The sequence below is a fragment of the Rhinopithecus roxellana genome, chromosome 19, assembly GCF_007565055.1.
Source record: "Rhinopithecus roxellana isolate Shanxi Qingling chromosome 19, ASM756505v1, whole genome shotgun sequence".
Taxonomy (NCBI): Eukaryota; Metazoa; Chordata; class Mammalia; order Primates; family Cercopithecidae; genus Rhinopithecus; species Rhinopithecus roxellana.
The window spans coordinates 50,061,011-50,087,114 of record NC_044567.1 but is presented as its reverse complement, the minus strand read 5'-3'; the positions used below and the strand labels follow the sequence as shown (position 1 = coordinate 50,087,114).

Here is a 26,104-nt window from a genome sequence, read left to right as displayed (position 1 = left end):
CATTAACCTCGCGCAGATGGACCTGCATCCTTGGGAGGACCTGCAACCTCATCTTCTCATGGGCTTTGCTTTCTTCCTTCTTCCTGGAGAAAGTTGCATCTTCTCTTACCCCCCCCCCCCTTCTTACCTCCTTCACACTGTGTGTGATAGCTTACATAACACTGACTCCATTATTTTATTTGGTACATATAGTCATAATTATCCCCATTTTACAGCAAGGAAAACAGAGGCTTATGGAGAAGACTTGGGTTCTCCCAGATCCCCAAGCTGAGGAAGTGGCGGAGCTGAGCTGGAAATCCAGCCCCCTGGGTCCACACCCCTGCTCTGTACCTTCACATCACTTGCCTCTGGTTCTGCCGCCAGAGTGAGCAGTGACCAAGACAAAAGGGGTGGCAGGTGGTCTCTGGTTGGTGGGCAGGTCACCTTCCTTTTCTCCTGGATATTTCATTACTTGTCACTGAGCATCAGCTTCTGCCAAAGAGCGACAGTCTCACCAGAGCAACTTCTGAGCCCAGCAAAGTAGAGGCTCCAATACATATTGAGTTAGTATAGCAGAAGTCAGAGCCCACAGCTGGCTTCTATCACTTTAGAGTGGCCAGCTGCCAGCTTTCAGCCCCATGGGGGCTTCTGACCATTTATGAGGCAGAGTGGAGGGTAGTCCTGTGCCTCACTCCAGAAAATGAATCATTCAATGCCAAGCCCGTGTGTGTACATCAGACTTTCAAGAAACAGCAGGGGTCTCGCCTGGGATGCAGGGGAGGGAACAGATGTCCTGCACAACCATCCTTGGCTGCCTGGCACAGCCCACAGGCCCCATCTGGGCTCCGGAATCCCAGAATCAGGGCAGCTCAGGTCTGGAAAGCACCTTCAAGGTCATATAGTTCAAATGCCCATCAAAGGTTAGAATCCCACCAGTGGTCACCTACTCTCCACTTGAATGTGTTGGTTGATAGGGAGTTCACTCCCTCCAGGAGTATCCAGGGCTGGAAAGTCCCCTGAGAAACATCTAATCTGGTCGCTCGTTGTACAGATGGAGACATGCTCAAAACTGTAAAAGCAGCTTGTTCCAAGGTCAGCGAGCTAGACCAGCAACAAGGAGACATCTATTGGCTCCCACATGTCCCATGCTCTGGCCATATTTCAATTCCCGAAATGAGCTGTGCTGTTTCACATCTCCATGTGTGTGCTCACCCTGTTCCTCTCCTAGAATGTTCTTCACACTGCATCTTCCCTCTCCCTTTTGCATGGAAAAACACACCTGCCTTTCAAGATCCAGCTCAGGCATTTTCTCTTCCCTGAAATCTTGCCTAAATGTCATCCCACAGGTGGAAATACTTCCCTTCCTCTCTGCCCTGCGTGTAGCCTATGCAGACATTGGCTAGGGCATTTGTCACCCTGGATTCTACCTGTCTCCATACTCAGACCACATTCCTCGTGTCTGTCCTCAGACCCTTCCCCAGGTCTCAGCACAGTAGTATTTGTTGAATAAACACACAGTGATTGAACGAATGAACCCTGGATAAGCCAGGAAGGCTATTTGTAATTTCCGTAGGGCTTATCAGCTCTGTTTCATTTTCATTCCACTTTCCCCCCGCCTTTCTTATCCCCTCCTCCATCTCAGCTCTCCTCTTGCTTGGTGCACCTCTTTCCATCTCAGAGAAGCTAGGCGATTTGTCCAAACCACACCACTTTAAACAGTCTCTTGTGTTCCTGTATTTCCAGTTTCAAGGGAAATGTCAACGCTGGTTGTGTCCACTTCCTGAATGGCTTCTCCTCTGGATGAAACTTCTCAGTCTCTGCCTAACTTGCTAAGTGTATCTGGGTACCTTTCTCTTCCCCACCCTCAGCTCAGGATCCCCATGCAAGTGTCTTGGCTTCTGCCTTAGCGGCTCTGAGATCCAGCTCCTGGAGGATAGGGAGGAATGTGAAATGCAGGTGTGTCACCTTTGTGTCCTTGTTTCTTCCTGGAAGGATGGAGACACAAGGCTGGGTGGGAGGAATGGAAAGAGCTGATGGATCCAACAGGCCTTGGCTCCAGTACAGGGAAGGATAGTGGAAGTACATGTAGATTGTAACTGGCAGGAGGCTGATGTCAACATTTGACTCCAGCTCATTTGCACGTTATGCAACCTGGCTGAGTTGTCACCCATGCTCTCTCCTGAGCGAGACACAATCACTCTCACAGGCCAGAGGTTTTCAGACTGACTTAACTTCTCGTTGGGATGGTGGGTGCTACACACTTATGAGTGGGAGACATATTGTGTGGTTATCATGTGTCTCATGGATGTCACACACTCACATCACGTGGACGTTCCATGCACACGTGGATGTGACACACACTCGCGCAGATGGGCCTGCCTCCTTGGGAGGACCTGCACCCTCATCTTCTCATGGCCTTTGCTTTCTTCCTTCTTCCTGGAGAAAGTTGCATCTTCTCTTACCCCCCTTCTTTTTTTTTTTCAATTGTGATAACATTTACATAGCAAAAAATTCACCATCCTTTTTCAAGTGTTCGATTCAGTAGCCCATAGCATATTCACAGTGTTCTGCAACCATCACCACTGTCTAGTTCCAGAGCATTTTATCATCCCAAAAGGAGACTTCATACCCGTTAAGCTCTCATTCTATCTGGGTTTTGAAATGACACCCAAATAATAGGACAGCATGGCGGGCTTTCTAGCTCTGTCCAAGTGCTGACAACAACACTAAGAGTGCCTCGGAGGAGAAAAGCAAAGACCCCATGTGGAGTATACTGTCCCTGTCATCTCTGTAGATTCCTTCAAGTCCCTGTTCAAAGTTCCTACCTACCTACTGGACCCCATCCTCTCTCATCTCTCCTCTCTCATCTCTCTACCTCCTTCTCCCCCTGCAGTGAGAAGTGATCTCTGTCTCTTCCTAGTTCCTGGAGAGTCGCATATGCACCTTTCTTAGAGTACAGCAGGTAAGGGCCAGACTCTGGAGCAAGATGGCCTCAGCTCAAATCCTGGGCTGGCCTTTTATTAGCTGTGAATCCTGGAGCAAATTGTGTAACACCTTTGTGCTTCAGTTTCTTCATTTGTTAATAGGGTCAATAAGAGCACCTATCAGGTTGGGCTGTTGTGTGGCTTCTACTAGGTAATAGATGCAAAGCTCTTAGAACAATGCCTGGGATGACTTAAGTACTGTGGCCTGTGGTACTTTCCACCTGTTCCTTAATCACAGGGCCTGGAGGTCAGGATCACTTTGAAAAAGACAGTTGTAGAGGTCTAACAGCATCCAGATATCCCTGGCTTCACAGTTACAGCCCAGTTCCTCACTCTTCTTTGTCCTGATGTTTTCAATGGCCAAGGGAACTGGGTCTCACTGTCACACTTGATCAATGCAAATGCACTGTGGAAATGCTAAATTCTCCCCAAGCCGAAGGGGAGAGCGCAAAAGAGAAACATAGGTCCTGGAACTGCGGGCAGGAGGGGTCTGGGAATGTCTCCATCTGCCAGGACAAGAGGAGGTGGCATAACAGGGTGGCCACATGGAGGGGGGCAAAAGGGTAAATGACACAATTCTAAAAGACTTTATTCCCATTTCATCAGACATCCTCCAGTGCCCCTCCAACCAGGGTGGCAAGTTCTGTGCTGAGCCCAGGCCTGCCCCACTGACAGTCTATGCTAGGCAACAGAGTGGAGGAGGCTTTGGGCCTTGCTGCCAATATGGCAGCCACTGGCCACGTGTGGCTACTGAATTCTTGAACTGTGGCGAATCCTAACTGAGATGTGCTCTAAATGTAAAACACCCACTGGATTTCAAATGCTTGAAAGGCTTGAAAAAAAATTATTGACCTTTTTTTCAATAATATTATTGAGGTATAAATCTCAATAATTTTTGTATATTGATTACATATTGAAGTTACATTACTTTGGATGTAATGGGTGAAAAAATACAATATTAATTAATTTTATCATTTCTTTTTACTTTTCTTAAGGACTACTAGAAAATTTGAAATTACACATGGGATTCTTTTTATATTTCTATTGGACGGCGCCGTCCCAGATCTACCCAGACAGGGAAAGAGCCCCTGGCTGTGGATACTTAGGGCCCATTCTTTCCTTCTATTCCTATTCCCATTTATTCATTTACTCAGTGAGCATTTATTGAGCCCTAACTACAAGCCAGACACCATTATAAGAGCTGGAGAGACAGAGATCCAGACAACACATAGACAGATAAGTGGATTATATATATTAGGTCAAGGTTTATGAAGAAAATGACCAGAGTGACTGGGGGGTCAAGGAGAGGAGAGATATACATAACCTCATTTCTATGCTGGCTTCTACCTTCATTAATTTGAGAGCAAGCACCATAGTGATTTTCTGTGGCCTCAAAATTATAATTTTAGCTATGTTATAGACATCTTAAACTGCAGGCTGTGTTAACCTAACAAACTCCTGTTCATCTTCCAAAACCCTATTTATACATCACTTTCTAAGACTTTCTTGCCTTCGTAACCGAGTTGGTGTGTAGTACTTCTGTACCTTGTACAGATTTTATTATTGTGCATATCTATTCCATAAATATTAGCATGAGCTTACTACTTACTAGGCACTTTCTAAGGCTGAAAACCAATAACAAACCAGTAACAAACCAATTGGGTTTGCTAAGACACCAAACCATTTGGGTTTGTTACTAGGCACTTTCCAAGGCTGGAAACCAATAACAAAGCAGATGATGTGCTTGTTGTGTGGGGCTCACACAGGCAAGTAATTATTTGTTTACTTGCCTGTTTTTCCTAGTAGACCACAAGTGCCTCAAAAGATGGGAGTCGTCTTTGTCTCTGAGTGCCTAGAATCTTTATGATACTGCCTGGCACATGGTAGGAGAGCTAACAATTTTTGATAAATGAATGAAAAAATGAGAGAGGAAAGAAAGTCTAATGTGATGATGGTAGGAAGGTTTTGGGTAACCGTATTAGTGACTGGGCTAAGGAAAAGGGTTTTCTCTGGCCCCCTTTGGTGCCAGGGAACACAAATTCCAATATCTTCTTACCTTTCCTGGCTGCTGGTGGCTGAGACCAAAGACTATGGCCAGTGTTACCTTAGCCCCAGAGCCAGGTTCGGCTGCCTGCATAATTTGGCTCCCACCCAACCTTTGGCTGGCTGCTCTGAGCTATACTGGTCTGGCGATGCTTTTCACTTTCTGAGCTGGAAGATTAGGGCACAGTCCCATCCCCCCTAACCTCCATGGGGTCAGCCACCCCTTGGGAACAGAAATGGCTAGATAGCCAGCTGGCCAGAGGGCAAAGCCTACGTCTCAGAGGAATTACTCGTTTTGAAGACTTTATGTTAGTGGGGCATTGTTAATTACTCACATTTACTAACTTCTGACTAGATGCCAGGTACTGTTCTAAGCACTTTACATGTACTAACACTAACAAAAAACATGCAAAGAAGTTACTGTTGTCATCCCCATTTACAGATGAGAAAACAGACTCAGAAATGTTAGTAACTTACTCCAATCACGCAGACAGTAAATGGCAGAGCTGGGATCAATATCTTGCCTCCCTGTACAGGACATTGTACTGACCCATCCCCTGTTGATGCACTCTTGGATTGTTTTCAGTTTCTTGCTATAACAAACATTACCACAGCACAGGCTTGGTTTTCAACATATGCAACTATTTCTCCAGGATTGCTGAATCAAAGCCATCAAGCGTTTTTCATTTTGATAGAACGCTGATCTGCCCTCCCAAAAAGGCTGACCTGTTCATACTCAGGAGGTGCCTTTTCTATACCAGGTCTCCCATTAAGAGCAGCAGAGATGGGAGTGGGTGGAGAGACAACAGCATCTATCAGCTCCCCATCAGACTCTGTCCAGGGGACTGGGCACTCAGTCTGGCAGCATTCTCTGTAGAGTTACTCCTTCTCCCAAGGAGGGAAGGCATTGGATCACTCCCTACCGCCAACAGTACCTGATGCTTATAGCTTTGCCTACCTATCCCCCAAATCGTGTCTGGCCAATGGGTATAGGGCAGCATGATCTGAAGTCCCCACTAATAACTGAGCAACTGCAGGCCTCTTCTGCAACCCCAGCTTCCAACACTGTCAAGCACTGATGCAAATGCCCATATCATAAGTCATGAGGATTAAATGAAACAAGGTGTGTGTCCATTTCCTCCTTGCCTCATTGAATGGCAGTGAGAATTCAGTAAAATGACTCAAAGGAGACACTTAACAAAGGCTAGTTTCCTCCCCTCCTCCCTGTTTCAGCATACATGCATTCATTCATTTATTCATTCTTTCGGTATTTATCCAGCTCTTCCTTCTAGTTGGGTCCGTATTCTTGCTCCCTATATTTTAGTCAGTTTGTTGATCGACACACTTCCACCTTCTCTGAGAGCAACATCACTTTACCTTTCTGCTCTTGATCTCGCTCCTCTGACCACTCTCCTCCCCTCCCTGCCAGCTTCTGCTCCCCCAAAGCCCACTAAGTTCCTTAGCACAGCCCATAGTTTTTGGAAACAGATGTGGCATCTCTGCACATTCAGGTGCCACAGCTGGAGATTACCAATAATCATCATATTTTGTATCTGGCCTCATGAATAATTCAAAGCCCAGAAAGCAAGTGCATAATAATTAACACAAGACAGAGGGAGAACGCCAATTCTATCACAGCCCCATTGGTTTTATGATAGGATTTGCCAAGCTTACATGCACAACACCTGACCCCGTGTTCTTGGCTTGCATTTGAAGTTGTTTTCCATGTTGAGACAACCTATCCAAGCCTCATGTATTCCACAACAAGAGCCCTTTCCCAGAAGCTGGTCTATTAGTAAAATCCTTGAAAAGAAATCAAATGGAGGTGCCTGCAGATCCCTGTCCTTTCTAATGTCATGTACAAAAATCTGGTGTCTGTGACCAGCACTTCATTGCCCTTTGACTTATTATCTTCCCAGCAAACTCTGTCCCTCTAAGACAGAGTCTAGGTCTCTACTATCTGTGATCCCAGCCCCACCTAGGTCCTAGCAAAGCTTCTGGCATGGAGGAGGCTTCTAGTAAGATTTGGGGTGCTGCATTCACTTGCACTGTCTTCTCTGCAATACTGCCACCCCATTTCTGAGACAGCCCTAACACTTCCTTTTCAGGCTCCTTTGTCTCAAAGCTCTTCGGCTTGATACCAAATATTCTGTAAGGAAATATTTAAATGCACCAGTCAGATTCCCTTTTTGAAGCCATGCTGGAACTCCTTTCACAAAGTACACTAATTAATTTGGTTGATAACCTGAAATGTTTGGACCCTTGTTAACTTTTCCTTTAAAAATAACTAATCTGCTCTTAAGGGACATACATTAGAAAAGGGGGGCCGGGCGCGGTGGCTCACACTTATAATCCCAACACTTTGGGAGGCCGAGGTGGGCGGATCATTTGAGGTCAGGAGTTTGAGACCAGCCTGGCCAACGTGGTAAAATGCTGTCCCTACTAAAAATACAAAAATTAGCCAGGCATAGTTGTGCACATCTGTAATCCCAGGTACTCTGGAGGCTGAGGCAAGAGAATCACTTGAACCCGGGAGGCAGAGGTTGCAGTGAGCCAAGATCACGCCACTGCACTCCAGCCTAGCAACAGAGAGAGACTCCTTCCCCCCTGCAAAAAAAAAAAAAAAAAAAAAAAAAAAAAAAAAAAAAAAAAAGAAAAGAAAAGAAAAGGAAAAGGAAAAAAGAAAAGAAAAGGGGAAAGGGGTTGGTTGTCTGTGTTTTGGTTCAGTTCTGTGAGAACAGGTTGGCATCTAAAATAGAGCTAATTAGGGCTTTTAGTATATCAAAGCGTTTTTCTGAACGTGGCTCTCTGGTGAGACTCTGATTTCCTAGGATGAACCTGGCTCCCTGATGTGAACCTGATTCCCTAGTGATAACACAGCTACCTGGTAAGAAACTGGGGTTCTGGTTAGAATTGTTTTCCCTTGTGTGATCCTGGGTTCCTGATGTGAACTGGCTATCTAGTATAGACTAGGTGGTCAGGAAAAGTTTGTTGTAGGAATGAATGAATGACTGATTGACTGATTGATTGAGTACTGCTAGACTGTAGTTTTATTGGATAATATTTTGCACAAGATGCTCTCTCTTAAGAAACATATAAATCTATTGACTAGATTACAAATCCCCATGCTACAAACATTCCTGTTTATTTATGTGAACAGCAGGCCAGCATTAAGCCAGGGGAGTGGAGAAAGCTCTTGTTGGAGCAAAGGAAAGAGACAAATATCGTCTCAATTGCTTTGCTTAATTCTATTTTTAAGAAACAGCTTTATTGAGATATAATTTGCATGCTAATTCACCCATTTAAAGTGTGCCATTCGATGTTTTGTAGTAACATACACAAGGATATGCATCCAGCACAGTAAGAGAATTTTAGAACAACCCCCTGCTAACTAAACCCATACTCATTACTGTCACTGCCCATTCTCCCCAGCCCTAAATATTCATTAATCTACTTTCTGTCTCTGTAGATTTGCGTCTTCTGGACATTTCCTATAAGTAGAATCATGCAACCTGTGACCTTTTGTGTCTGACTTATTTCACTTATAATGTTTTCAAGGTCCATCCATGTTGTAGCATATATCAGTACTTCATTTTTCATTGTTAAATAATATTTCAGTATATGGATATATCACATCTTATTTAACTTTTCATTCAGTTTTGTTGCTTAACTGTTGCTGGGGTGGATGGAAAGCCATGAATTGTGACTAAAGACACAAGAATTCCCCCAGTCACCATGTTCCATTTTAACTACAGAAAGCATCCCAGGTATCAAGCCACCATACTCTCTCTTTGTTGCATTACAGAGAACCCACCTAATCCTGGGGAATAGTTAAGCTTCCAGGATAGCCTTCCCAAACACACTCAATTCAAAATAGAGCCCTGAACCATGATGGGAGGACCACAGAAGGCAGTGACAATAAGAAAATGCAAATCAATCAAAGGTGAAGTATAAATGATCAATAGCTGTGAATGGTTTAAATAAACATCTGTCGGGCTAGCAGGGGAATCTGACCACCATTTATAACTTTGTTTTCATGAAGAAACTAAATCTAAATTCTAAATAATTACCTTTAAGATGACCTTTCAGAAAGAAAAAAATGTATCTTATGATTTTCCTGTACAACGAATGCATTTTAAAGCTCACACAAAAATTAAATTATTCAGTCTAAAAAAGCCCAATTAGAAAATTCTTCATAATGCACATTACAGCTGTTTCACGAAGTCAGATCTAGAAGAAGTGAATTCATTTCACTGGGTCCTCTTTAAAATAAGCGTCTTAAACAACTTTGTTGTTGTTGTTGTTGTTGTTGTTGTTGTTGTTGTTGTTGTTGCCAGTGCCAGATAGGAGCAGAACTTAGAAGCCTAAAATCTTTACACAAACTCTCATCAGTTAGATTTCTTATTATTCTGAGGTCAGTTGAAGATAAACTCAAATGGTCAAGTCAGTCAGGAAACAAAAAGAACAGTCATATTGGTTCCTGATCCTTAAAGATTCTACCTCTTTCGCTTGGGGTAAAAATGTTTTCTGTCATTGTTTCTGAAAGCCAAATCATTTGCTGGATTTTTAATTTTTTATTTTTTGGTAATATGGAAGGGTATTTGAACATTCACAAGCACCCCAGAATGGCAGAGTTGTTCCTCAGATGTAGGAAACAGAAACCCAGAGTGTGAAAGCGATTTGGCCCAGATCTCATTTGGGTTTACAGCAGAGCCAGGTCTAGAACTGGCTTCTAGAATGAGAGAATTGAAGCCACTGTCCACTCCAGGGGTCTGCCTACACCTGGAATTCTTTTTTTCTTCTTTTTCTTCTTTTTCTTTATTTTTTTATTTATTTATTTATTTTTTTTTTTGAGACAAGTTCTCACTCTGTTGCCCAGGCTAGAGTGCATTGGCATAAGTCAGCTCAGCTCACTGCAAACTTTTCCTCCTGGGTTCAAGTGATCCCTTCACCTCAGCCTCCAGAGTAGCTGGGACTACAGGTGTGCACCGCCATGCCCAGTTAATTTTTGAATTTTTTGTTTTTAGAGACAAGATATCATCATATTACCCAGCCTGGTCTCAAACTCCTCGGCCCCCCAAAGTGCTGGGATTACAGGCATGAGCCACAGCACCCGGCCTTATGCCTGGAATTCTTTAAGCATCTCATGGGGGATAGTAACACGCTTCTACAGAGGAGAGTACTAGAAAGGTGGAGGAAGTGGAGAGATGGAGACGCGAGATCAATAACATGTGTTGACCAGGAATTAGGCTGGTGCTTTGTACACATTAGCTTATTTAATCTTCAAAAAATTCTACACAGTAAATATATATTTTTTTTCCATAGATAAAGACACTGAAACCTAGAAAAATTAAATGAATTGACCAAGGTCATACAGATGCTATAATAGTTAGGAGATCCAGGATTTGGACCCAAAGCCTCAAGGCCCCTGTCCTTTCCAGGTGTATTCACTTCTCCCAAGGGGCTGGAAACCACGTCAGTGGGGAAGTGGGGATGTTTAGCAAGGAGAAAGGAGACTCTCAGGGTCTGACAGTGGCCTTCACACTTTTTTAGAGCTCTCAGAGGCAAAAGGGGCCACTGTGCAAGAACTGCTGGAAGTATATTTCACGTCAATAGAAGGAAGACCTTTCCAACAGCTGTTTTCTGTGTAGCACAGGATGCTTTGTGAGGTAGCCAGCTCCCTATCCCTGGAGGCATGTAAACACAGTCTCAAAGATCAGTTGGGGAGGCCAGGGGTGGGGCAAAGGCTCTGGTCTCTATTCTAGAGTTAAGCTAGGGGATCTCTTCGTGTCTCTTCCACTAACAGTGCCACATGAGACATTAGCAGGACTGTTAGACGTTAGCAGGGGTAGTCAAGAAAATGGTGTTCCTTTGTCATGACAGTAATTTTTTAAATACTGCTTTTTACTGATTGAATATTTCCCCTGGAGACTTAACCCCCATGGGACATCTGCACTGTTCTGTGGGTCCTCTGGCAGGGAACAGTGTGGCGTGCCCATGACCCTGCTCCGCAGAGCCCAGGGGACCCTGAGAACATCCTGGGAATGAACAAATGGTTTGCATGATTTAGCAAGTCAGAGACTTAACTAGGCTCAACAGAAACAATGGTTTTCTCTAACATAGACCACCCAGGGCCCTTCAAAAGGAACTTGTGTGCCCACTCCGGTAGTGGGATTTTATGCAAGCCAAAATACCCAAGCCATTTGAACCGCCGAACCTTTTCCCTCATATCTGATAATACCCATAGCACCTCAGAAGACCCCAGAGTCCCTCAGGACACAGTTTGGGAAATGCAGGGGCTTAAGACTATGGGCTTTAAAGGCAGAAGGACTCAGGTTCAATTTTTGGTTTTCTCATTTGCTGGTCTGAGCTTCGGTATTCTCATCAATGAAGCGGAGACAGCAATGACTGTCATAGGGTTGTTGGAAGGCTTCAAGGAGTTAATGAATATAACATGCTGAGAGTGGACCTGATGTCTACCAAGGAGGCAGGAAATATGTATTGGGGCTGTTATTTATTACCTCATAGGCATTAAGTGTATTACTTCATCAGGTCATTGTGAAGATTAAATGAAGTAAGATATGAAGTAATGTGTATAAAGTGTTTGGCATCAAGGGGGACTGCCTTCTGAATGCTGGTTTGCCTTTCTGCCTCTTCTCTCTGGGCACTAGTAGCTAGCTAGTAGCAGATTTCCTGTGCCGGGAAGCCATCAACTACTTAGAATATGGAACATTTCCCATCTGCTTGTGGCTGTTCTGGAGAAGGTGACATTCTAAGCTTCATCAGCCCTTGGAGTTTTTAAGTAATTGAAGCGCTAAGAATCTGAAGTGACTCACCCTATGCTGTTTATTCTGGTCTCGTTTGCACAAAAGAAAGGAAAATCACCAGCTCTCACCACCCACTGCAAAATGTTAGAGATCAGAATAACCGGAGAAAATACCAAAAATAATTCACCCAGCCCAGTCCAGTTCTCCCTTCCACAGGCGCGGTTGGAAAACACGGGTGGCAGATCCTGAGTCATCAAATACAGTAGCCCCCTGCAGTTATCACTGTGTCCCCTGAAGAGATGAAGTGATGAGGAGAGGAGAGTGGAGGGAGGGAGGAGGGAGGAGAGATGCCCCGAGCAACAACCTGATCGGATTTATCATCCCTGCTAGAGGCAAAAAGGAAAATGGGTTTTTAAGTCCACTGTCACTGACTGAACACCTACTGTGTGTGAGACACACTGCTGCCACAAACCATAGGATAGAATCATGCTCCTACTCCCACCCCCAACCTAGCAGTGCTCAACTTATAATAATGATAACAATGATAATGGATGCTCCCACGTAATAGGCATCTACTATGAACCAGGTACAACCTTTGGCATATTCTCTTCTGCATCTCTATTGCAGTCCTTCAAGGCAGGAGTTATTACCCACCTCTTAGGGAAGGGGAAGCGGAGACTTATTCACCCAACAGACTTTGAGTTCCACTGTGCCAGGCACTGGGCTCGACTTGAGAATGCTCAGATGAATGGAACACAGGCTGTCAGCTGAGCAGAACAGTCAGAGGGCTTTCCCAAAAGCAGGAGGAAGCACGTGTCGAGCCCAATTCTCTGCACCCCAGACCTGGGCCTGCCCCACAGCATCAGGAAGCCACTTCCAGCCCAGCCCCAGCCAGGCTTCTAGATTCCCAGGGATGGGATGTGAACTTCACTCTGAGGCAGCCGTTGCACTGCAGAGGGGCAGACTGAGAACACAGCCCACGGTTCTGTGCCAGAGTCAACAGCACGGCCAATTTATTTTAAATAAAAACATTTAAAAGCATGAATTGCATTACGTAGCAAAGAAGACTTTGTCTTTGCCATTACGGGAGGTTTTGCTGCAGAAATTACCATACTACTATACAGAAATATCACAGGGCTGGGTTACCCCAAGAGGGCTTCTGTGCACAGTGTGGAATGCCAGACAGAGCTGGACCTGTCATTTTGGGTCCCTTTTCTCAAGACCCAGAAGGGAGCTGCTACTTAGCACACCCATGAGCCAGAAGGAGAGCCTCACTGCTCTAAAAGTCTCCGCAGTGAAAGAGAAAAGAAGAAACAGGCATGGAGTACCTACCATGTACACTTTACCTGCATTATTTCATTTAATCCTCCCAGGCTTACAAGGTGATGCCGTTATCTCTGATTTATAGAGAAGAAACCTGAAGTTCAAACAGGACAAGCCCAGGGTCACCAGGATGAGAGGGAACCTGAATTCAGCTCTGTCTGGATTTGGTCTGGGCTGTTTCTACAACTCAAGCTGTCAGTTCCTTTCTTTAGTTTAAAGGTGCTACTCCAGGGGAGTGGTAGACACAGAATGTTTAAAGGCGTTCAGCACAGCCTATGGGAAATGGCAAGTATTCAAGAGCCAAAGACTCAGGCTCTGGGCTGGCTCAGCCATAACAAGCGTCGTGATGGGAACTAGACTACGCAATCGTGCAGAGCCTCATCTGCAAAATGGGTGTGTGCATGTGTGTTTGCGTGTGTGTGCCTTTCACAAATATACAAAAGCAAATCACAACATCACGATTCTCTTCTGCCTTTGAAGGAAGGTCTCCTGCAGAGAGAAGTTCAGCCTTACATCCCTGAGAGCTTCCCAGAAACCACTGAACTTTTGTAGCTCTCTCTCGCCACCCTTCATATCCCACATCCATTTGGGGTAACCATCTGTCAAAAGGAAATGCCTCTAGGGAACAGTGCCTTTTGCTGTCCAAGAGCAGGGGCTCTCATCACACTAAGCCAAAGTCTTGACTTTGCTCTCTCCAGTGCAAAGGCACTGAATGCTAGCTGGGAGCTTTCCAGAGGCTCCAGAAAGGAATCGGCCTCTACATCTTTACAATTGTTTATGGATAAGATATGGGCATTTGGTCAGTGAATGCACTTACATTGTGTGTGTGCGTGTGTGTGTGTGTAATATATACGGTCTCCTGAAAGATTGTGTCTACATTATATTTTGTTCACTCAAACTATCCTTTAATTTACTGTAACATTCAAGCCTGCAGAAACACATAAATTAGCAATTACAAATATTCTGACAGTCACTGGGCGTTCCTCCCTCTCCCTAACCCTCCACATCCAATTAATTTTCAAGACCTGTAGCTACTGATTTACCACCTAAATCTCCCTCCCCACTGCCTCCCTCTCCCTATGGCCACCCCCTCATTGTTTCTCACCTTAATTGTTCAAACAACCGCCTGACTGGTTCTCTCTTTGCTCACCCACACTGTCAATTGAACCACCCACCGTCTCACTTCCACTCTGCAGCCAGAGTGATCTTCATTAAAGTCTAATTCTGTCATGATCCTCTCTTCTTTAAAACCCTCTTGGGGTTCCCCATCACCTTTCAAATAAAATGAAAACCCCACCACATGGCATCTGTAGTCCCTGATGATTCCAGCCATTCGCAACTCAGTTCTTCCCTCCCCCAAGCGTAGCACCCTTATGCCAGCCACACTTTGGGGTGGCTCCTTGAAACCACCATGCTCTCAATGTCAATGTCTCCCCTTCAAGTCTTTGCAAACTCTGCTTGGAGCAGCTTCCTGTCCCTTCCTTGCCTAACACCTCCTCGACATTCAGGACATCTTATCTTCTCAGTCCGCTTCAGTATGCTCTGTGCTGATTAGCCCTGAAAGCCTCTGCTCGCTCCAGACAGCAGGAGTTGATTGGTTTCTCTCCCCTTCCAGACTGTGGGCCACTTGCAAACTGCCTTCCATCTCAGCATCCATAGAGCACAGCCAGTTGAATGAATGGATTATCCCTCATATGGTTTTGTTAATGTATCACTCTCTAGATGACATTAGAGTTTTTGCTTAGACATTATGACACATTTGTTAGGTTGACGCACCAACCTAATCATGATAGAAGCTGAGGACAGAGAAACTGAAACTACTGCCAATCAACGGTCAATCAAAAGTGAAGGTCACTTGTCTCCTGAAATTATCATGTGATTCAATAAGAAAATAGGAATAGTTTATGCAACCTTAGTGTATACTTGACTTTTAGGTCATTGGATTAAGTGCTGTAGAACGAAGTTTAATTGAAAGGACATTTTTTTAAAAATCACTAGAAAAGTCACATGTATATTTAAAACATTTGAGAAAATACATTTAAAAGACGGTTCATAATTCCAGAAAAAAACCTAACCACTAATATACTGGTTTAATTTCTTTCAGGCTTTTTTCTCTGTCTAGGCTTAATGTTTTAGATTTTTTAAATATCAGTTTTAGATTATTCTCTGTGTATCATTTTGCAAGCCACTTTCTTCCTTTATAACATTGACATTTCCACGGTATTACATACACATAATTCAATGACTACATAAAATTCCATTGTGTGGATGTTTCACAAATTGCATCTCATTCTTCTACTGTCAGATATTTAAATTCTTGCTACTACTTCTTTATCCTGGATAGTGCTGGGATACATAATTTCAAGACTTTTTAGGATAGATTCCCAAAAGCATAATTACTGAACAGGAACATTTTTAGGGCGTTTGATAGGTGCCATCTGTTTTCCAATCATTGCCCAAATTTACCCTCTCCCCAGAATCATATGAGAATCCCCATTTCACCATACCTTTCCCCACATGCAATCTATTCTATTTTGACTGGTGAGAGATCATTTCACACTGTTTTGCTTTTCATTTTGGATGAAGAGTGTGAGACCAAGCATCTTCCGTATGTTTACTTACTCAGTGTATTTCCTCATTTGTGAATTGCGACAGGGCTTCATCTTCATGTATAGGGAAGCCTCTTAGTAGAGAAAGTGAACAGGAGCCAGACACAAGAATTCAACCCTTGCCTCCTTTTGCCAACTGTGTGACTCTGGGTGTATGTCTGTGGCTCCTGAGTTTCTGTTCCCCGGTCTGTGAAATTAGGCTCCTAATCCCTTCCTTGCAAGTCTGTTGGGAGGATTAAGAAGGTGGCTACTTTCACCCACCTAGCACAGCAGCTGGCATGCAGCAGACAAGCAATTTTAGTTTCCTTCTTCTTGAGCCCTGCGGTTTCTGTCATTCCCTCCAGGTGACCCCTTAGGTCCCTGCGACTCTGGGATCAACAGCATTGGCATCACCTGGGAACTTGTTTTAAAGGCAGAGTTTCAGGCCACCCCAGACCTATCACATCAGAATCTGCATTTCAACAAGATCTCCAAGTAGCTCATATGTACAGTAAAGTTTGAGGTGCTCTGATTTAGGCTTTGAGATTGAAGGTGATGGTATGCTTCCCAGGCACAATAACTAGCACCAACTGAAGGATAAAGGGGTAGATTTAGGAGCCTGGTGCCAGGGAGCTCTAATGTACCACCGCCATCTACACATACACAATGCCTGCCAGCCCCATAGGACAGAGAGGATAAACAGATTCACCTATTCCCTTAGAAGTCAGCCCGGGAGGGTGCAGCCACTGAGAAGTCAGCCTTCAGACCATCAGCCCAATGTTGTATTATACGTCTGAAAAAGAGGAGCGTCTTGGGGAGGAGACAGCCAAGGGTACAAGTAAGAGGGTGTAGTCTTGGCGGGATGTATCACCTGACCCCGTATCATGCTGACATTTTAATTTATTGCTGGGTCCCTGGAGCTGCTGGCAGAGGCCTCATGGGAGCCAGGGATGTTTCTGAGCTTGGATAGCAGGCTTTTTGCCATTTAGGTCCCAGTCATTGTGCATGCCATGCTTACCCTGGGCATGAGAGATGGACAAGAACTTGACCCTGCACTTGGCAGAACAACAGCCAGGTGGGCTCAGGGAGGTGTGCACATTTTCCCGTCAAGGATCACCTGTCACATAGGCTCAGCCCCCCTCAGAAAGAATAGCAGCAGCACACTGTCCTCTGGGTGTCATATCTCCAGGTTATTGATCATATCTTGTTATTCTCTTAACTTGTGAGAATGCCCAGAGAGGCCAGGGAGAGAATCTGTATTCCAGGGCTTGGACCTCTTACCTATCCTGTCTCATTAAGCCTTCCATCAACCTTCTGATGAGTAACCCCATTTTCCAGAGATAAAACTAAGAATCAGTGAGATTGGCAGCTGGAACACCCAGCCTGAGTGGAAAGAAGGGGAAAGGGGGAAAGAAGAGGAGCTCGTCAGCTCCACAGAGCTCTTATCATTCACCCAGTTGGCAGATCAGAAAGCTAAAGTTGAAACATTTAAGATACTTAGAGACCCCAGGATGACGGTAACGGGACTTGAACTAGGGACTAAGCCATCAGAAACCTAGGTCATGGTCTTTCAGTTAAGCCATGCTATAACCACTGAGCTCTACTCCCAGGCCTATCTCATCACTGTTGCAAGGCCCAGCTTCCAACGGCTAAAAGAACAGGCCCATGATAACTCTGACAGTTCTGGCCCTTAGCACACTCACTGCTGAACCCATCATCATTTCCTTCCCTTCCCTGAAACTGCCAGCCCCTCTTATTCCTACGAGCTCATTTTCAGAGCCTTCAGATTTGCAGACCTCCGGGGCTTGTTTCTGGTCTTTCCAAGCAAGGTTTTCTTCCACCTTCAGTTCTTAGGACCAGTCTATGCCCACCTCCTGGCCCTGGCAGCCAGAGAAATCTTCCCAAATTAATGTGCATTGGAGCTTCCCCCTGTGGGATGGTTATCAAGACTGAAGCTTTGAGAGGCTTACACAAGGAGCCTCAAGACCTGCTTACATAAAAGCTGAATGCAAATAGTCTGCACAGAGTGTGTTTTGGATGCTCTTTTGATGGGCTCAATATTCTACCCAAACTGTGTTTATACGATTAGTTTGCTTAGCACATAGATATAAAAATCTGGGGGCGGGATCTGAGAAGTGGCGACACTTGCAGCAGTTCAGAGAAATAAAGCATTTTATCCAAGATCACAGAGCAAGTGGCTGGCAGAGCTGAGACAGAACTCCAGTGCTTGAGCCTGCGCTGGCCTCTGTCACTCAGTTGCCTCCTTTTCGTCCATCGGGGGCAAAGGAATACTTGTCCTAATTATAGAATGCATTGTTTCGAATTGGAGCCAATATGGCTAGGAGGAGTAGGATAAGGGAAAGGAGAGGGAGCAGAGGCCCCTGCTCAGATCTCCTGTGCTTGAAGAGAGGCAAGGACACCTGCAGGCCAGCCCATTCCTTTCTTGTCCTTGACACATGCTTCTCACACCCCATTCCTTTCTCATATTGATGTCTTGATTCATTTCTCTTCCTCTTGCTTTGGAAAGTGTGTGAGTTTCCTATTGCTGTTCTCATGAGCTTAGTGGCTTAAAACAACAGAAATTTATTGTCTTACAGTTCTGGAGGCCAGAAGTCTGAAAGGAGTCTTACAGGTCTAAAATCAAGGTGTGAGCAGGGCTAGCCCCTTCTGAAGGCTCCCTGGGAGAATTCATTCCTTCCTCTTCTGGCTTCTAGGGGCTGCCACATTCCTTGGTTTGTGGCCACATCACTCCAATCTTTGCTTCCATCATCAGGTGCCATCTCCTCTTCTGTGGTCACATCTCTTCTGCCTCCCTCTTACAAGGACCCTCGGAATTACATTGGGATCACCCAGGTAATCCAGGATAATCTCCTTATCTCAAGGAGCTTACGTTAATCACATTTCCCAGGTTCCTTTTGCCTTATAAGGCAATATTCACAGATTTCAGGGATTAGGATATGGATATCTTTGTGGACAGTTATCCAGCCTACCACACATACTAACAAAATGTAATTCAAAGAGTAGGAGCCTTAGAGACAGACAAGGAATCTCATCCTAGTTCTGGCGCTTGCTACCTGTGTAACTTGGGGCAAAGTTCTGCCATTCTTGAGACTCCTGTTTCCTCTTCTGTAAAACGGAAGTCACCCTTCCTGGGCCATGGTGAGGATCAGATAGGATCCACACCAGGCACCCAGCATGGAGCTGGTTTACTGTAGGTGTTTAATATAGGCAGTCAGGCACTAGGGGGATCCTGGAACCTGTCTTCACTGGGAGGGAGGGTCTGGTGGTCTAGAGCAGCCTCATTGATTTTAAGGATTCAGCAAATACTGTTGGGATGCAAGAGCCAATTGTGCAAATAGATCAGGACTCCATTATCCCGGAAATTAAGTTAGCACCAGGTCCATTTGGATTAGCTGGTAATGGAGGAGGCAAAGTGCTGATCTGTGGTGAGAGAATTCTGAATAAGTGAATTTGAGATAATGCAATATTGGGAATAGATGAACGGGGCTGCCTGCTCTGCCTGTTTCCCTGCTGAGAATCCCCAGCAGGTCAGATCTTCACTTTGATTTTTTTTTTTTTTTCACTTAAAGAGATGTTTACTTTATTCTATCTTCACTCAGATAGGGCATTTTCACTATCCTGGGACAAAAAGAAAAGGGAAGGGAACCAGTCATCTCTGGTTTTCTAAACTACAGATCTGAATTTCTAACCACCAGCCTCAACTTCCTGGAGCCCTTGTCTTCATCAATAGCGTTATTAACCCGCTGTTGCTTGAGACTCAGATCCCTGGGGTCACCTTGGTGGTGATGTCCCCCAATACCTAGTGTGTGCTGGTTAATGTTTAATGACCAGCTTTCAGGGAGGGGAGGAGTCCTGAGTGCACATTTCCATGGTGTAAATGCCCCCTCCGTGGCTGACTGGAAGCCATCGACATGATATCACCAAACACCAATTTGGGAAAGGTGAGCACAGCTCTTCTGAGCTTATGCAAGCTGGGTCCAACACACAGCTGCATCACCTTCAGCCGCATCCCTCTACTAACTACTCTCTCTACAAACCCCTTGGTCCTCGGAAGGGCCACACACTTCTGTGCCTGTCACACATGCTATCCGTCACCCCTGGAACTGTCCCATTTTCCACTGCTAAAAATCCTCTTTGTTCTTCAAGCTTGGACTCATGAAGTCCTCCACGTGAATTAATCCCCTCTGTCTCTGTACCTGACAGGGCATTGCTTATACCTTTATTTGGCATTCCTTTCATCCTGCCTTGCAGTAGACAGCTAAGTCATCAAATGTCTGTCTTCCTGGTCAAAGTCTGAAAGCCACATACTGGTTTGGGGAAGAGTCTAGCATGAGTCAAATCCCTCTAAGTAGTAGCTTCATGGCTGACTCAAAGCCCACTAGTTTCTCAAGTGGGAAACAAGGGTACCTGCCCAAACCTGTTTTCTTTTGAGGAATTCCTGGGAGGGTGCGTAGGGAGCAGCAGGCAGGGCCTCTGCACATGACGGGTGTGGCCTTTGTTATGAAGGGTGAGGCTGTCCCTTGGAGGGCAGGGCCAAGCCCCCCTCCTCATTGTCTGCCCCCATATTTCCTGCTAAGTAGAAGGTGCTCACTCAGCCAGGACTTGAAATGAAATTCAGTCCCTCAGCATGTGCGATGCAAATAGAGATGGGAGAGAATTGCACCCTGAAAGGTCTGCAGCTGGCCTCCAGTCTCACCCATATGGGCTGAGCTTTCACAGTCTCAGGCATTCTAGCTCAGCCTGGCAGCCTGGGTTGGGGGGTGGAGGGGATGAGAGTGCAGATGGAGAGTTTTCATGGTGGTTTAATCTTGCAGACATCATAGATAACTCGCAAATGTCAGATGTGATGCACACAATTTAGAAGGCAGGAAGGAATCTGGAGGTATTAAGATATTTGCTGGACCACATGAGGAAGTAGGCTCAGCTCAGAGGCAGCTCATATTTTCATTAGCTGAGGCTGAGTGAACTTGAGCAGCTTAAAGTCTCATAGAAGCCTCCCATTTTCTTATTTGGGATTTCCGTACAGTTGTTTCATTATGCAGAGTAATGTTGCCTAATGGGTACAGGCTTCACCGGTGTCTGTGAGGTGGAGAAACACGGGAGATGTGGGGAAACTGGCCACTCAGAAACTGTTAATTGGATCCCCAAGACTGTAAATGACCCCCAGTGGGTGGGAGCATTTGCTGCTTACACTCCTGCACTCTGTCTCTTTTCCCTCTTCCACTTCAGGGTTAAAGTTAGAGGTTTCTGGATTCTGTACTCAAGGCCAAAATGGACCAAGTCAGTTGTTCCCCATTTGGACATAGTTTATGGGAAGCCAGGTGAATAATTACACCAGAGCTGTGACTGGTCAGTTAGGTCAGCAGATGACATGATGTTGGAAAACAGAGAAAGTGAACAGCTGATGAGGTCAGGGGATTCAGGAAATTCAGCCCAACAACACTGGCTATGTTCATTCATTCATTCATTCACTATTCACTTATTTATTCATTCTGTTGCCCAACAAATATTTATGGGACACTTAACTTGGGCCAGGCACTAAGGACACAATCATAAGCAAAACAAACATGGCACCTGCCCTCATGTATCTCAAGGCAGTGGTTCTTAGGTGGTGGCAGTTTTGGTCCCCGAGGGACAATTGGCAGTGCCTGGAGACATTTTTGCTTGTCATAAGTAGGGGAAGCTACTGGTGTCTGGTAGATAGAGGGCAGGGATGCTGCTAAACATCCTAAAATGCACAGGACAGTCCCCTGTCACAAAGAATTATCTGGTTATAAATGTCAATAGTGGTGAGACTGAAAAACCATGGTCTAGAGGCTTTGAGGTGGGACATCCTTTTTATGCAACATGGGTTTTTTTTCCACCACAAGGGCAAATTATTTGTATGGCTGACCTACAGACTTGCTTATAAGTTGACAAAAGACAAAACTGGAACAGTTTATAAATAAAGTTTTAAATATCCCAGCAACAAGATTAATAGCCTCTATCTCTGTGACATGGCAGAAGACTGGGAGAAAGGGTCAGAAAGTCTTATTTCGGGGGTAGTGAGTAAACCCTAACGGATGCCATGTAGGATGGTAGCTAAGAGCATGGGCTTCCTGGGCTTTGAGGCTTGAGTTCTGCCTCTCCTACCTCTGAGAGTGATCTTGGGCCGTTCACATAACCTGCAACCAACTCATATAGTCCCTTTAAAGACAAGCAGCTAGTCCAAATAAATACACAGCAGAGCATTAGAAGGCAGCCAAATGCACTAGCCCTGGAAACACAGATAGAGAAAGTTGGGAAATGAGACAGGGAAGGAAAGCAACCAAAAACAAGTACACTATGAATTAAGTCGTCACCATGGACAATTGGAACTCCTGCACACCTCTGCCTGCACATCACTGTCATCTCCTTAGCTTATCCCTCATTCTTTCAGTCAACAGTTATGTATTGAACATCTGCTATGTGCCAGGCCCTGTTCTGAGAGCTGAGACAACATCAGTCAACAAGACTGACCATGTCTTTCATAGATCCTGAGTTTTAGAGAACAAATCATTAATAATAATAAATATAACAATAATGATAATCAAATGTTCGCAAATACAAATTTTATGATAAAAATAGAATAAGGTGATGAGATAGGGAGTGACTGACTTCGTTGGTCAGCAAACCAACCTCTAAGGAGGTCACTTGGAAGCTGAAACCTGAAGGAAACAGAAAACGTAAGCCAAGCAAAGCTCTGAGGGAAAGAGCATTCCAGGCAAAGTGCCAGCAAGAATGAAGGCATCCCAAGGGAGGGATGCTCTCCAGGTGTTCAGGGAGCAGAAAATGTAGGACTGTGGCACTGAGTCTGAGATGGGTTGGAGAGGGTGGCAAGCCCTGAGTAAGGAGCTTGGATTCTGTTCTAAGAGAACTAGATGGCCAGAGGAGGAGATCTAAGCATGGCAGATTGATTACCCTGCCTGGAATCATGTTCTTGACTTTAACTTTCAGTAACAGATTTGTAGTATTTTTCTTCTGCGTCTTCACACCAATACCAGCAGGTAAGATGCACCTTCCCAAACCCAACTCAGTTCTCATGAAACAAACACATCAAGGTTATAACCAACACTCTTCCCTTTCCCTCCCCCAGTCAGGGTGTGGGGGGATAGGACAGTCTCTCACTTCTCCATTCACTCATCCACTCACTCCATAAGCCATCACTGAACCCAGTCTTAGTCTGGCTCCTCTAGAAGCAGACCTTGAAAAAAGGACAATTGTTTATTTGGGAGATGATCCCAAGAAACACAGATAGGGAAACAGGGAAATAAGACAGGTAAGAAAAACAACCAAAACCAGGTACATTATTAATCAAGTCACCACCATGGGTCATTGGGACTTAATCCCATGGGATCTCCAGGAGCCAGGGTGGAGCACGCACTTGGAGTTCTCTCACCGGAAGGGTGAGGGAGTCTTTGGTGGAGCGCAATTTCTGAGGAGCACCTACTTTCTAGCACTTCTGGCCAACAAGAGCTCTTGGCTATCAGAGAGAGCCCTTGGATAAAGAAATGCAGGTGCCGATGGTTGGAAACCGGGCCAGTGCACACTAAAACAGTTAAGTCCAAGACAGTATGGGCAGGACACAAAAAGCATCTGCTACAAGCCGCTTTTATTGCTTCATGCCATTTTTGGTGCTAAGAATACATAGATGAAGATGATCTGGTTTCTTCTCTCCAGGAACTGACAATCTGGCTGTGTTTCTTTTCTCGTCTACAATACAGGTCTAATAGTAATAAGGCCTACCACGCAGGGATGTTTTGAAGACTTGATGACATGACACATATGAAAACCTTGTGCAAATGAATTGTGGGTGCAGACTTTAGATGTTATTATCATCACTCAGTGAGGGACTTTACTCGTTGAAACCTTAGTTTCTTCTCTCGTCAAATGAGAATAAGAATATTTGTTCTGCTTACTTCAGACAGCTATCAATGCTTTCATGAAACAAAGAATGAGAAAGCACTAAGATGCTATTGAAATATAAAGCACCATTCACCACTTCCATCCGTCCTGTTTGCACTAAATGAATCACTTAAAGACAGGGATATTGTGCGATTCTCCTTTATAAGCCCCTCTCCTCAGACTGAGAAGGATGACTGGTATATAGTTAATGCTGGCTAAATCCTGGCTGCATTTAATCAAAAGCCACATCCATTGTCATTGTGAAATGGGCAGGGCAGGAATTTTTTTTTTCATTTTTTTTATTATACTTTAAGTTCTAGGGTACATGTGCACAACGTGCAGGTTTGTTACATATGTATACATGTGCCATGTTGGTGTGCTGCACCCATCAACTTGTCAGCACCCATCAACTCGTCATTTACATCAGTTATAACTCCCAATGCCATCCCGCCACCCTCACCCCTCCCCATAATAGGCCCTGGTGTGTGATGTTCCCCTTCCCATGTCTAAGTGATCTCATTGTTCAATTCCCACCTATGAGTGAGAACATGCGGTGTTTGGTTTTCTGTTCTTGCGATAGTTTGCTGAGAATGATGGTTTCCAGCTGCACCCATGTCCCTACAAAGGACACGAACTCATCCTTTTTTATAGCTGCATAGTATTCCATGGTGTATATGTGCCACATTTTCTTAATCCAGTCTGTCGCTGATGGACATTTGGGTTGATTCTAAGTCTTTGCTATTGCGAATAGTGTCACAATAAACATATGTGTGCATGTGTCTTTACAGCAGCAAGATTTATAATCCTTTGGGTATATACCCAGTAATGCGATGGCTGGGCCATATTGTATTTCTAGTTCTAGATCCTTGAGGAATCGCCATACTGTTTTCCACAATGGTTGAACTAGTTTACAATCCCACCAACAGTGTAAAAGTGTTCCTATTTCTCCACATCCTCTCCAGCACCTGTTGTTTCCTGACTTTTTAATGATTGCCATTCTAACTGGTGTGAGATGGTATCTCATTGTGGTTTTGATTTGCATTTCTCTGATGGCCAGTGATGACGAGCATTTTTTCATGTGTCTGTTGGCTATATGAATGTCTTCTTTTGAGTAATGTATGTTCATAACCTTTGCCCACTTTTTGAATGGGTTGTTTTTTTCTTGTAAATTTGTTTGAGTTCTTTGTAGGTTCTGGATATTAGCCCTTTGTCAGATTAGTAGACTGCAAAAATTTTCTCCCATTCTGTAGGTTGCCTGTTCACTCTGATGGTAGTTTCTTTTGCTGTGCAGAAGCTCTTTAGTTTAATTAGATCCCATTTGTCAATTTTGGCTTTTGTTGCTGTTGCTTTTGGTGTTTAAGACATGAAGTCCTTACCCATGCCTATGTCCTGAGTGGTGTTACCTAGGTTTTCTTCTAGGGTTTTTATGGTTTTAGGTCTAACATTTAAGTCTCTAATCCATCTTGAATTAATTTTCATATAAGGAGTAAGGAAAGGATCCAGTTTCAGCTTTCTGCTTATGGCTAGCCAATTTTCCCAGCACCATTTATTAAATAGGGAATCCTTTCCCCATTTCTTGTTTTTGTCAGGTTTGTCAAAAATCAGATAGCTGTAGATGTGTGGTATTATTTCTGAGGGCTCTGTTCTGTTCCATTGGTCTATATCTCTGTTTTGGTACCAGTACCATGCTGTTTTGGTTACTGTAGCCTTGTAGTATAATTTGAAGTCAGGTAGCGTGATGCCTCCAGCTTTGTTCTTTTGACTTAGGATTGTCTTGGCAATGCGGGCTCTTTTTTGGTTCCATATGAACTTTAAAGCAGTTTTTTTCCAATTCTGTGAAGAAAGTCATTGGTAGCTTGATGGGGATGGCATTGAATCTATAAATTACCTTGGGTAGTATGGCCATTTTCACAATATTGATTCTTCCTATCCATGAGCATAGTATGTTCTTCCATTTGTTTGTGTCCTCTTTTATTTCACTGAGCAGTGGTTTGTAGTTCTCCTTGAAGAGGTCCTTTACATCCCTTGTAAGTTGGATTCCTAGGTATTTTATCCTCTTTGAAGCAATTGTGAATGGAAGTTCATGATTTGGCTCTCTGTTTGTCTATTACTGGTGTATAAGAATGCTTGCGATTTTTGCACATTAATTTTGTATCCTGAGACTTTGCTGAAGTTGCTTATCAGCTTAAGGAGATTTTGGGCTGAGATGATGGGGTTTTCTAAATATACAATCATGTCATCTGCAAACAGGGACAATTTGACTTCTTCTTTTCCTAACTGAATACCCTTGATTTCTTTCTCTTGCCTGATTGCCCTAGCCAGAACTTCCAACACTATGTTGAATAGGAGTAGTGAGAGAGAGCATCCCTGTCTTGTGCCAGTTTTCAAAGGGAATGCTTGCAGTTTTGGCCCATTCAGTATGATATGGGCTGTGGGTTTGTCATAAATAGCTCTTATTATTTTGAGATACATTCCA

The 26,104-nt window shown here is 44.4% G+C and overlaps 1 protein-coding gene across 1 annotated transcript in view; it reads left to right on the top strand.

Annotated features, from left to right (window-relative positions):
- ASIC2 (acid sensing ion channel subunit 2) overlaps window positions 1–26,104 on the top strand; it is a 281,545-nt gene that overhangs the window by 61,236 nt on the left and 194,205 nt on the right.